The 12,449-nt window shown below is 42.1% G+C and overlaps 1 non-coding gene across 1 annotated transcript; it reads left to right on the forward strand.

Moving 5' to 3' along the window:
- The first annotated feature begins 280 nt into the window (after nt 1-280).
- On the forward strand, nt 281-439 carry LOC147830146 (U1 spliceosomal RNA). Its single transcript, XR_015445063.1, has one exon. It is a non-coding gene; the product is annotated as a U1 spliceosomal RNA (small nuclear RNA).
- The last annotated feature ends 12,010 nt before the right edge of the window (nt 440-12,449 follow it).

Genomic DNA, 12,449 nt, shown 5'->3' on the forward strand with positions numbered 1-12,449 from the left:
TGCTGCTTACAGCACATTTAGGGAGTATTTTCCCAGCCTGTCCTCAGGACCTGTCCCCAGCTTGTTGACTCGTTTTTCACAGCCATTGTAGGAGATATGCTCAGGTGGAACCGATGCCACAAAGCAATTATGTGTACGAACAGACATATTCGGAGCTATTTGCATGCTTTTAGGCTATGTAAATGCAAGTGTATTTATAATTTATGTTTCTTGGAATCAAAGTATATATACCATGCAAAGCATGGAAACCATGTTTTCTAAAAGTAGCTGAAGAATTTTCATACTCACTTGGCAGGGGAGAGACCATGATCACGAAGGCGGTTTCCCCAGGGTGAGGCTTATGCTCTGGGCTCCAGATGTGCTGACCCCTGCGATTTCCCCAAATGTGAGAAACTGGACTGCATAATTTGTGGTAGTGGGGGACTGTGTTTGCGTTTAAAAAAAAAAAGAATTTTCAGAAACCAAAAAGATTTCAGAAAGAAGCACATTTGCTTTAAATGAGTGAAACTCCATGTGCTTGAGGTTTGATGAAGCCCAAACTTCATAATTTTTAATACTTGTCTTTGATCTGCATTAAGCATAGTGATCAATCAGCAGACATGTGAGTGACCACTTGAAAGAACCATTGATGTGGAAGACACCATGCTAGATTCATTAACTCATTTCCTACCAGAACTCTTTAGGGAAAAACATTCTTTCTGGTTTAGTGCCCAGAAATCCCTTCATCAATTTATGTTGGTATTAGCAATTTAGAATGAATTAAAATGTGGAGCAGAATATGACTGAAATATTGGACTAAAGAGCTGAGTACATACAGTCTTGCTAAAAACTCAGTAATCGATACACTGGCATGATATGTCAAAACTGGCCTTCCTAAAAACTGTCTAGAAAACTCCGTCCTCATAGAGTCTCTTCAGTATCTCCCTCAGTTGTTTTGCACAGAATAAATGGAACTTAAACATCAACTGCTTTGTATCTCCAGTTGCTTTTCCCAAAGAAAACATGCTGTTGTTATCAAGTGTCTGTATGTTGTGAAATTTTTGCAGCTTATCAGAAGTTCTTCATTAAGAGAAATGTATGCCAACAAGCTCAGCAATAACAGACACACACACACACACACACACACACACACACACACACACACCCTTCAAAAATTGAGAACATTCATGCCTGTGCCAACATGGTCACAGATAAGCACAAACCCAAGAATTCAAATATGGTCTTAGCAAAGCCAGTGAATGAAGAAAAAGTATCATGTTCTGCTTGCTCTTTCCTGATCCATGTGCATTGTATTTTAATGTGTTTTTATCATGTAGCCAACTATCATTCTAATTTGTCTAGTTGGGCATTTTATTTTATTAGAACATTCATTTTCTAATTTTTAGGAGAAAAAAATTGTTTTTAATTACAGGACTGTGAATGGAAATAACTTAAGGTATAAGAGATCTATGATGTATAGTTTTTCAAAAATCAGATTTAGAGTGAACATGACTTACTTCAGACTATCATGAATATTATGACCCCCATCATAGAATGAGTTACATAACAGCATTATTTTGATCTCAGTATTGTGACTCATGTAGATTTACTGACTTTTGGTGGAGTGGTTGGACTAATGCAATTTAAGTTGATTCCAGATACCATATTGTGAGGGATTCACATACCAACTTTTTTTTTCTTGTGGTGCAGTTTACCAAGATTTTAATAAATCTTATTCCAAATTATCCCAGGCTATCATTCATGATGCATTTAGGTAAATTTTTCTACCAAGTTAACCAATTTTTAGAGAAGACAAAAAGGAATAAATAGGAATAATATGAATAAATAAAAAGGAATGCATCAAAGCATAGGGAGAAAAAACCAACATTTTTGGGCAAACTTTCCCCTTGTTCTGATTGCATGAATCACCACTGTTCCTTGCCCATGGGAGATGGCTGTGCTCAGTCCCTCTCTCAGGAACTTGCCTGGCCATCTGCCCAGGTACAGACATTTGTTTCAGGCCAAGGCACTGGCAGCATGTAGCCAAAAGCGCCGGGTGGGGAGCTGAGGCCAGAGCACATAGTGCCCCCAAGGACCTGAGCAGCAATGTCAGAAGCAGGTAGACTGAAAGCTGAGAGCCCAGCAATGCCCGAGGGCTGGGAAAGACTAGAAGGCAGCATCCAGCACCTGTCAGCTAGGCCCAATGGTTAGAGTTGAAGTGTAAGTCAGGGCATGGTCATGGAGGAGGCCTTTGTGTGTTTTCCTGCCCCAGCTCTGTACCTTCCACAAGTGGATCCTCTCTTTCTCCTGTGGTTCTTCAGAACCTGCTTCTCTTTTAGAATCGTGGTCACACCTCTTTGTTTCACAAAGTGCTCCCTGTAGGCTGCAAGCCATGGCTATTCCTCCTTGCTTGACTTAACATCATTCACCATCTCTGCAACTCCTTTAGGATGAAATCTTGTGGTGTCTTTTGGTGGTTTCAGAATTGTTGTTTCAGTGTGTCTTGTTCCCCCAAACCACACCGTGTGCTCCTGGAGGTTAGTCTCTGATCGATAGTGAAAGGCCAGATCAGGAACTGTATTTTAGAGGTCAGGCCTGCTCACCATGACAGGACTGGTTGCCTGTGGTTTATTACCTCTCCCAGTTGCTTACTGTGCCAATTTAAACTATATGTACGGCTTGGGCATGTATAAACCAGGCGTGGTGGTGCACGCCTATAATCCCTGTGCTCTAGGAGGCTGAGTTGCGAAGAATGTAAATTTGAACTCAGCCTGGGCAACTGAGCAAGACCCTGTCTCAAAATATATAAAAATTCTGTTTAAACTAGGTGGGACTGCTGGCCCTTGGTCCAATCCCCAGTACAGATTGGGAGGAGGAAGAGGCAGGGTAAAGACCACCTTGGCCTTTTTCTAAATCTCCTGAGTGCAAGGCCCAGCAAAAATGCTGTTTTAAGCATGACTATCATTGGGAAGTTTGAAGTCAAGTAGAAAAATTGAAAGGATTTTTCGATGGTGACTCCAAAAGAAATGGAAAAAAAAATTATTTTAACTGAAGTTCCAGGATGGAGGGAGGATTGCTCCTAGTATCTGGGGCGAGAGTTGAGTTTTCTTCAATTTTCTTCTAACCATGTTTGTGTGACCTTTTTTAGATTTTGGGAAATCTGCAAATGTTCTATTCCTACTGTGTCTGTGTTGTGTTGATTCCTAAAACTTGACAAGTCTATAGTCATTCAGTCTTTGGCTTTTTTTTTGAGACAGTGCCTCACTATGTAGTTCAGGCTGGCCTTGAACTCATGGTAATCCTCCTGCCTCAGCCTCCTGAGGGCTGTGATTATAGGCATATGCCACCATGCCAGGCTCTTTGGCTTTCTTGACCCACTTGGTCTTTACTATTCCTCCTTCACTATGTTCTTCCCATGGATGGACTATGTGTCTTTGAAATCTCTTAATAGAAAAGTTCCTCCAAGGGCCACTTTGGACTATGGTTTCCTCACATCAGCACTATTCAACTGGGTATATTTCTGGCATTCAGCAAGGTAGTTCTATGTCCTTGCATTAAAGGACATTTAGTAACCCTGGCCCCCTTCACCCACTGAGAACCAGCATGGTGGCAATGAGTGTACCACACAAAAATGTCCCCAGAAATTTCCAAACGACCCTTTTGAGAACGTGTTCCACACCCAGCCAAGCCATTTGTTTTAGATTCTGTCTTCCCACCCTCCATCCCCAAATAGACACTTCTCCCAGTGAGGATTATGTGAGCCTCTACTGATAGATTATTTCTTTTTTTGAAAGTTTGTCTGTCTTTAAGTCGTTCTTCCTTTTAAGAGTTTGGGTTTTTTTGCTTTGGAATGAATCATATACTTATTTTGTTTTGTTTTCCTTGTTATCATGAGACATGTCAAACACAATCCAAGTAGACACAATACATGGTAGAGTAATATAATGAACCCCCATGGATCTACCACCTAGTTTCAACAATTACCAACTCATAGACAATCCTGCCAAACTACCTCCTACTCCCTTCGTGCTGCCACTAAATAATTCTGAAGCAAATCACGGCCATTATATCATTTGCAGTATATTCCTTTTGGATAAACATTCTCATAACCTGTTTGTTTTTTAGGTCAGCAAGGGTTAAAGTAAAACACAAGGACTTCCACCCTTCCACACCAGTCAACAGTCCTCCTGGTTGGCCAGCCTTGAATAGAGTGTTGGTGCTACCTTTCTTCCTCTATCTTCTGGGACAAAAAATGCCAAGGGTCACCAGATGCTATTTTTTATTTTTTCATTTAAAAAATTTTTTCATTTTTAGTACCAGGGATCGAACTTGGGTCCTTGAGCTTGTGCAGCAGGTGGAAAAACCACTGAGCTAAATCCCTGGCCCTAGATGCTATTTTTTATCAGGAGACTTTCACCAGAGATGTTTGGACTGTGCTCATTTTGTCATCACTCTGGTTTGTGCTAGTTTGGTGATCTGAGTGAGGGAGTTCGCAACCACATCTTCTCTCAGGTGGGCAAAATGGTTCACCACCATATCGCTTCCATCTCTACCTCTCCTGGTGTCCCCTGGGAACTCTGAGCTCATTATTAACCCAACTCTCCTGTTTTGTTCCTTGCCTGTCCTGCTGATTTGAAAAAGATAATATCCATCTGGTGATGCACTGATAGGAGTGACCATCCCAATATGCAATGAAACCAAAGAGATTGTTTTTAAGTTTTGTCTACAGAAATGCATAGCACAAAAGGGGGAAACATGTTGACTCAGTTAATGGGTGAATGCTAATATGCAACAGAAGGTTGAAGCAATTGGTTCTGCCATGATGGGTTCTTAAAGGATTAGGACATTCAAGGGGCGGTGTGTTTTTCTTTCTTCCTCTTTCCCCCTCTTGGGATGCCTCTGCTGGCTATTTGATTGTCCACTGGTTAAATTTGATTAAGCTGCTGACTTTGGAGCAGCTCTTTGAAAACAAATTGATGAGCTCTGTAAACATGAAGCTTGACTTTGAGGCTTCTGGGCTCTTCTGTTGATGCTGGGAGTCATGGCCTTGACCTGGAATGCAACCTTTTATTTTTCTTTTTTGTGGTGCTGGGGATAGAATCCCAGGGCCTTGCAAATGCTAGGCAAGTGCTCTGCTACTGAGCTATATCCGCAAAGCAGGAATGCCACTTTTGACCCAGCTCTAGGAAGAACCATAGCCCCATCCTTTATTTCCTCCCCACAAAGGTAATGCTCCCCTGATTCCCTTCCCTAGGTGGATGGTTAAATGTGTAGCTGTGTGTTAGGAAGAGCCAGCTGGCTCCCATATGCCTGAGCTGCAAATGGTCTCAGTGGAAGGAAGGTGTTAAATACTCAGAGCAAGCCCTCTCCAGGAAGGCTTGAGTCCTCACAGCCAATCAGTAGGCCATCTGTCTTTCAAGAAAGTCTTAACAGAATATTCCTTAAATAAATTCTACTCTTAAAAAGAAATAATCACTTTTACTACTTTCTCTTTCTTTGTGCTTCTAACATTAGCTCTAGATGATAAGGTGCAGTAGTAATGTCACCATTGTTACTGACATTGGCCAAAGATTGAGAGTGCTTTAAGCAATGTGCCTAAAATCAAAGTTTGTTACCAGGGAATTCTGGTCCCTGCTAGAATAGAAAGTATAGATGTACACCTAGTTATAGCCTTCCCTGGCATCCATAATTCATCACTCACATAGCACGGATTTCTAAGTCTGACAGTTAATTTTAGGTCAGTTGGACTAGGTTAAGGCATATGTGGAGAGCAGGCAAAGCATTGTTTCTGGGTGTGTCTATGAGGGCGTTTCCAGAGGGAGCTGCCCGGTGGGGTGGTGGACAGAGTGGGGAAGACCTGCCCTCTACAGAGGAAGGGAAGTTCTGTCTCCTGGAGCGGGGACATCTGCCTCCTCCTCCTGCCCTGGAACATCAGAACTCCAGGCTCTCTGACCACTGGACTCAGCCACTGGCCTTCCAGGTTCTGAGGCTTCTCAGCCTGAGTCACTCCAGCAGCATGTGAAGGTCTCCAGCTTGCAGATGAGTTGGCCTGGAGAGGACTTCTCAGCCTCCAGAATCAAGGGGTCGGTTCCCCTAATCACCTCCCAGCCATCTCTCACATGTCTTCCTCACTGGCCCACCCCATCTCTTTCTCCCTTCTCTCCCCGTGGATTCTCTCTGAAGCATCCTGATGAATACACTAAACATCTAAATACGCATTCTTAAAAATTGTTATACTAACAGTGATCTACAATTTGTAAATAAGAACAAGGCTTATCTTCTACAAAACCATCATTCTAATCACCACTTATCGTTCCTTTGGCTGAGATTCCTCTATATTTCAATCCTATTCTTTAATATATCAGAAGACCTTCTAATGAAGTTAATGCAGAACCAAAGACAGCAGAGAGAGAAGCAGAAGCCAAGAAGCAGAACCTCAGCTTCTTTCAAGATAATGGTAGTTCCTTGTTAAAGACAAAACAAATCAAACAAACAAACAAAAAACCAACCAAAAACTTCATCTTAGGCAGGCTTGTCAAGACATAATTAGTAATGTGGTTCCTAAATGTCTAACACAAAAAATAATTTAATAAATTATAATTCTGTCATACAATGGAATATTTTGAGCCAATTAAAATGAATTTTTTTAACTGTGGAAAATTGTAGTATGAGGAAACCCTCAAAATGAAAGAGTAATCGATAATCAGGACATAAATGTACATGTGGTACGATCACATGGATGTGTTATACACACACAGGGAAGACATGCATTGAAGTGTTTCTATTAAAGAAAGAGAGACCATCTGGGGCAGGCATTGTATGAGCAACAAGGCTTGTTTGTTTAACATTCAGGCACCCAGCAAGCGGGCTGAATCCAAAGGGGAGTCAGCATAGAGCAGCCAGAAAACTAAGAATTTAAAGGGAAGGGGAGGGGTTGTTGCCTTGAGGAATTTGGGGGGCCACCAGAGTGAGGCCACTCTTCTTTGGATGGCTGGTGTCTTGTTTTTGCTCTTCTTTGAGGTTTCCTGGACTTCCATCACTGAGGCTTGATGGCGCCCGGGCTGTGCTCTGTGCTGTGCTTCAGCCCGTAAGGTTGCCTCGCCTGCTGGGTGTGACAGTGTTAGCAAAGGTTGTCTCTGAATGCTGGAGTTATGAGGTTAGGCTTTCTGTATTTATTTTTTGCTGTGCTGGGGACCCAACACTAGGCAAGTGATTTACCACTGAGCTATTCTTGTGCTTGCTTCAGGAGCACATATACCACCAAGCTACACGTCTAGCCACATGAGTTTTGGAAGAATTATTATATTCTTCCTTATTTTCCAAATATCTATAAGCTGTTATTATTTCTGTAATAAAAAGGTGAATGTAAAATAGTAAAGGGGTTAAATATTGTGACTTCAATGTAGATAGGAATTTCTAGGACTGATGGTAAATCTCAGTGGTAGAGGGATTGGTTAGCATGCACAAGACCTTGGTTTGATCCCTAGGACCAGAAAAAAAGTTTCTGAAGATTGTAGTTTAGGAAAGTAAATTTGTGGTTTTAATAGTCCTGTCTAATTATTAACAGAAATTTAATTTTTTGTGTTGCTTTCCTTCATCCTAGGTGCTTTTTTGCAGATTTCTGTTACACTAAATGGTTCAGATCTTCCTGACTTGGAAAGAATTTTTCGGGAGTATATATTAAATGTTTTAGGCAAATAACTTCTAGGCAAGTGAGGCTCAGCCTAGCAAATAATCCTGCACTGTACTATGAGTTTACTTCCAATTTAAAGGAGATTATTTTTATTTACATACTTGAAAGTTCCGCTAAACACAGACTCAGACCAAGAAAAATCCATAGGGAATAAGTGTGGCAAACAGGACTAAGATTTTTATGACCAGGTATTTGAATACTAAATGTTGAAAGACAGACATCTATTCTTTGGAGAGAAACTGAAAAACCACTGGAAATTTAAATATGGAACCTGATGATAATGCAAAGGTATTCATTTTTCCCTTGGAAATTATTTTCAAAACTCAATTAGAGGGCCAGAGATTTAGCTCAGTGGCACCACTCCTGTCTTGAAAGTGCAAGGTCCTGAGTTTGATCCCTGGTACCAAAAAACCCCCCAAAAACCTCAATTAGAAAAAGAAAACAAAGATTGATCTGTCCCCAAAGTCTTCATGAAGAATAGAGGAGCAGCTCTCCCAGGACCCCATGATCTAAGGATCACTGGAGAGGGGATCATGAGGAGTGTGTGAGCACCCAGACTAGAGATGGGCTGGGGAATAATCCTTCACAGAGCTTCACCTCTGAGGCATGGGTCTTGTTCTGGCAGTGCTCTGATTGCTGTCAGACCTCTCCTCTGCTTCCACCTACTATCTTAGGGAACTTGTGTTGGTCAGCTTTCCTATCACGGGAACAAAACACTTGATCCCTGCAACTTCAAGGAGGAAAGGTTTGTTTTGGCTTGTGGTCTGTCTTTCTCTTTTCAAGAACAAAATCCATAAGTTAAAGGAGGAAAAGTTTGTTTTCACTCACAATTTGCTCAGTTTTTAGAGGTTTCAGTCCATAGTTGGCTGGCTCCTAGCTGGGGTGGCATGGCAGAGGGGCATGACAGAGGAGAAACAGTCCATAGCATGGCAGGCAGAAAGCAAGGAGACTTCCTTGTTCTTTCCCATTTTATTCCATCCAGGCCACAAGCCTATTGGTTTGTGCCACCCACACCCAGAGTGGATCCTCCCTCTTGAGCAAGGGAGGATCTTCCCTCTTCACCCATACCCAATACTATGCTAAACCAATCAGTGGACTAATCTAGTATCACACACCCATGATCCAGCCACCTCCAAAAAGCCCCACCTGTGACACATGATGCTTTGAGGGGACATCTGGGTATAAAATATAACAGTTGGCTGGCTTCAAGAGAGAAATGACATGGGAGAAGGGCATGTGGAGGAAAGCTGTTCAATCCATGACACCCAGGAAACAGAGAGAAAGCAAGAGAGCCAGAACAAAGGGAAGGTATGGGGGGCAAGAATACACCCTTCCAGGTCACACCCTAGGGGCCCACCTCCCCTATCCAGGTTTCACCTCCTGAAAGCGCATTCAGCTATGGAGCCATCAATGGATTAATCCACTGGTGAGTACAGTGCCCCCATGATCCAATCACCTTCCAAAAGCCCCACTTCTGAACACATGAGACATTTTTGATCTAAACCATAACAGAACTGCACTTCTCAAGTTCCTTGCCCTCGCTGAATCGATGTGGCATGAACGCCCCTGCAAGATTGGAGTGGGAAGAAGAGAAGGCCTCACCAAGGTCTAACCTTGCTCCTCCTCATGATCATCCCCAAGAACTGCACACAACCTGGAAGAGGAAGTGCTGGCCCTGCTAAGGGAGGAAAGGGATGAACTGCTGAAGGAACTGCAGAGTTGAGGCAGTATGTTCTAGGAGAAGCTAGGAAGATATGTATAGGATCGGATTCTGAGGGTGTTGGATGAATGCAAATGGAATACAAGGATGAAAAATATAGAGTTTATTGATATGGAAGCGCTCTCCCAGGACACAAGGTTTAGTAGCCTGGCAAAGACCCCAGAAACAGAAAAATGAGAAGCTCAGGGTTATCAGAATCAGAGATGCTCAGGGAATTTTCCACCCCTTCCTTCTACCTCGAGGGGCATCAGTTAACATCTGTCAGGTGACGCCCAATCCTGGGCTCCTTTAACACCCTCTCTTCTCTTTGACCTTTTAGCTTTTGTGGCTTCACATTTTTACTCACTTCCTTTACGTAATGAACCTCTGATATTAAGTTTCCTCCAAAATGTCCAAATTGGTTTCTGCTTCTCTGTGGAGACCCAGACAATACACCTGGCTATAACTTAGGATCATGTTGGGAAGTGCACTCCAGCTCCAAGAGACATATACAAAGGAGGTGATGAGAAAAGATTACACAATGGGTGGCACCATCAGATACATCTGTATGCATGGCAGCAGCAACATGCAGAGCTGCAGAAAGTAGCGCCTATGTACGCACCGAGATTTAGAGTGAACTGCAAGCATGTGTCGACAGAAAAACAGAAGTTAGCTATCTTAATAACCAGGCTTGATGGCAGTTAACTGGCAGATTGTTTAGTGTTATCAGGAGAAGCCATTTCTTTCCTTAGGAATGAGCTTTTTGATACCATGGAGTGTCAAACAATGCTTGTTCCTTTAAGAAGAACCCTTACGGGAGCATCCTAATTTAATAAAACTTGAACAAAGCCTGGATAAAGAAAGACATTTCCCATTACTGTGCTAAGCATATACAAGCATGAAAATTACATACAAAGCGTGTGTAATTTTTAAAAACCACTCTGGGATAATTACTAGTTGCTTTTTAAATTTTAAAATCCTCAACTCTGTACTTATTAAGTCAGGACCATAATTTGTGAAATAAAAGAATTACCATCTACTATAGTCGTATCACCAGTGGGAAATCTGTACCATACAGGCAGGCAGAAAACAGTTCCCAGCTGTCCCCCATAAAGAAAGAAGGGAAATGAGATGTGCTCAGTACATGGTGGACAAAAAAGTGACTCCTTGATTGAATTCGTGCACACCTCAGATGATCAATGAGCAATTCATTCTGCCAAGAATAAGTGGAATCTTGTAAACTGTGTTTTGAAGAATGACAAGGCATTGTGCTTTCAAGAGCAGGATGGGATTTTAGGGAGACTCAGGAGTGTGCAGTACAGGGGAGAGTGGCCGGGTGAGGCTGGGGGAGGCATAAAGTGAGGCTAGCTTCCTGGGTCAGATAAGCAGCTCTGAATACATTCTGTGAAGGTGCACTTTTTGGGGTGCAGAGGACACAGGAGGCTTTTAAACAGAAGAGTGACATAATCAGATCTCTGCCTTGGGCAAGACCCTGTATGTGTTAGTCCCATAAATATTTGTCAGATTGACTTTTTCAAAGATAATAGAACAGCAGCTAAAAATTCTTCTGCATATAATTACAGTGCTTTAGGTTGGAAATATTTTCATGCTAGGTGTGGTTAACACCTATTCTTGGTCTCCTAGCAACCATGCAAGCTTTCCTGGAGAAATCTGAAGGGTCACTGAGACATCTCCATTTCAGAATTCCTCTAATGAGTTACTCTAGCAGGTATTTATCTAATTTGTTCCCTCAACTTCTCAAGAATGCAAGTCACATTCCAAAGGGAATACTGAGGTCTAGGGTAGAGCAGGAATCCACTTTTGAAGGGAGTGTTGGGGAGAACAGTATGGAGACACTGTACAAAGAAGCTCTGTCCTGTCATGCACATTTGCATTAGAATAAGGTTCTCACAGGAAACTTAAACACAAAGGAATCTGCAGAGAGGCTCAGACATGTGGAACAGGAGATTGTCACACATGTTTCTGGGATGAGATGTGGGTGAGGGAGGACAAAGATGGAAGGAGCCAGGGGCTCATCATGAACTGTCAGCACGGGATGGGTGTGTAGCTCAGTGGTAGAAGGCTTGCTTCGTATGCATGAAGCTCTGGGTTCAGTCCCCACTACTGCTTAAAGAAAAGCTTGGTGAGCGTATCTTAGTCCTTGTGAAGGAGAATATGCCACTCCCAAGTGTGCCACTTTGGCATAAGGATTATTTCGAGGGCTACTAAAAGGAAGCAGGCACAAGAAAAGTCTCTTTCCCCCTTCCCATCAGAAAAGGAGGATGATTTGTCTCCAGAGACTTTTCTAACTCATGTCAGCCCCAGCCCCAAGACAGCACCAGCGGAAGCTCCCTAATTCCCACGCCCGCTATCCTGGATGATCTTTTCTTTGGCTCTAACAGATGAGGAGAGCGGGAGGGAAATGAGACGGAGGTCAGCAACTGCTAGGAAGTCAGTTGCCTAGCAACAATGTCCTCTTCTTTCCTCCCCCCCCCAGATATCAGTTTGTGATGTTCAATTTCTCCCGCCCTTCTTTAGGGCTGTTCTATGTATTTATTTTAACTACACTTCATTTATATAAAATTGGAAGGTAGGGAATGTAAATATCATACTATGCTAACATAGCCGAATATGGAATTTGTGTATCATAGAGAAATGAACAATTCTTCAAGTGGAGATGCTTTTATTTGTCCATTATTTATTTAACAGATATTTGTGGAATGTCTGCAATGTTCCCTGACACCCTGGAAAGTATATTTTAAAAAATCTTCCACAGGTAGGCTTAAAAACAGAAAAAAGAGTCCCTTGTATCCAAGAAGAACTAAGAATTGGCCAGGGGATCATCTATCAAATTTCCAACTTTAAGAACATAGATGGGTTGCTGAACATAATATCAATATATCAAGAATCAATTATATCACTATACATCAGCAGCAAACATCTGAAAAATACCATTTAGAACAGCAAAGCCACGATGTATCTAAGAGTTAAACTAACAAATAGTGTGGAAGATTTGTGTATGTGTAAGACTTATGAACCTTTATGAAATAAACATTTTAAGAAATCTGGAGGTTTCAA

Source organism: Heterocephalus glaber, unplaced genomic scaffold (assembly GCF_053883595.1).
Source record: "Heterocephalus glaber isolate CG9 unplaced genomic scaffold, H.glaber_assembly_v1.0 deba00000331, whole genome shotgun sequence".
NCBI classification, from domain to species: Eukaryota; Metazoa; Chordata; class Mammalia; order Rodentia; family Bathyergidae; genus Heterocephalus; species Heterocephalus glaber.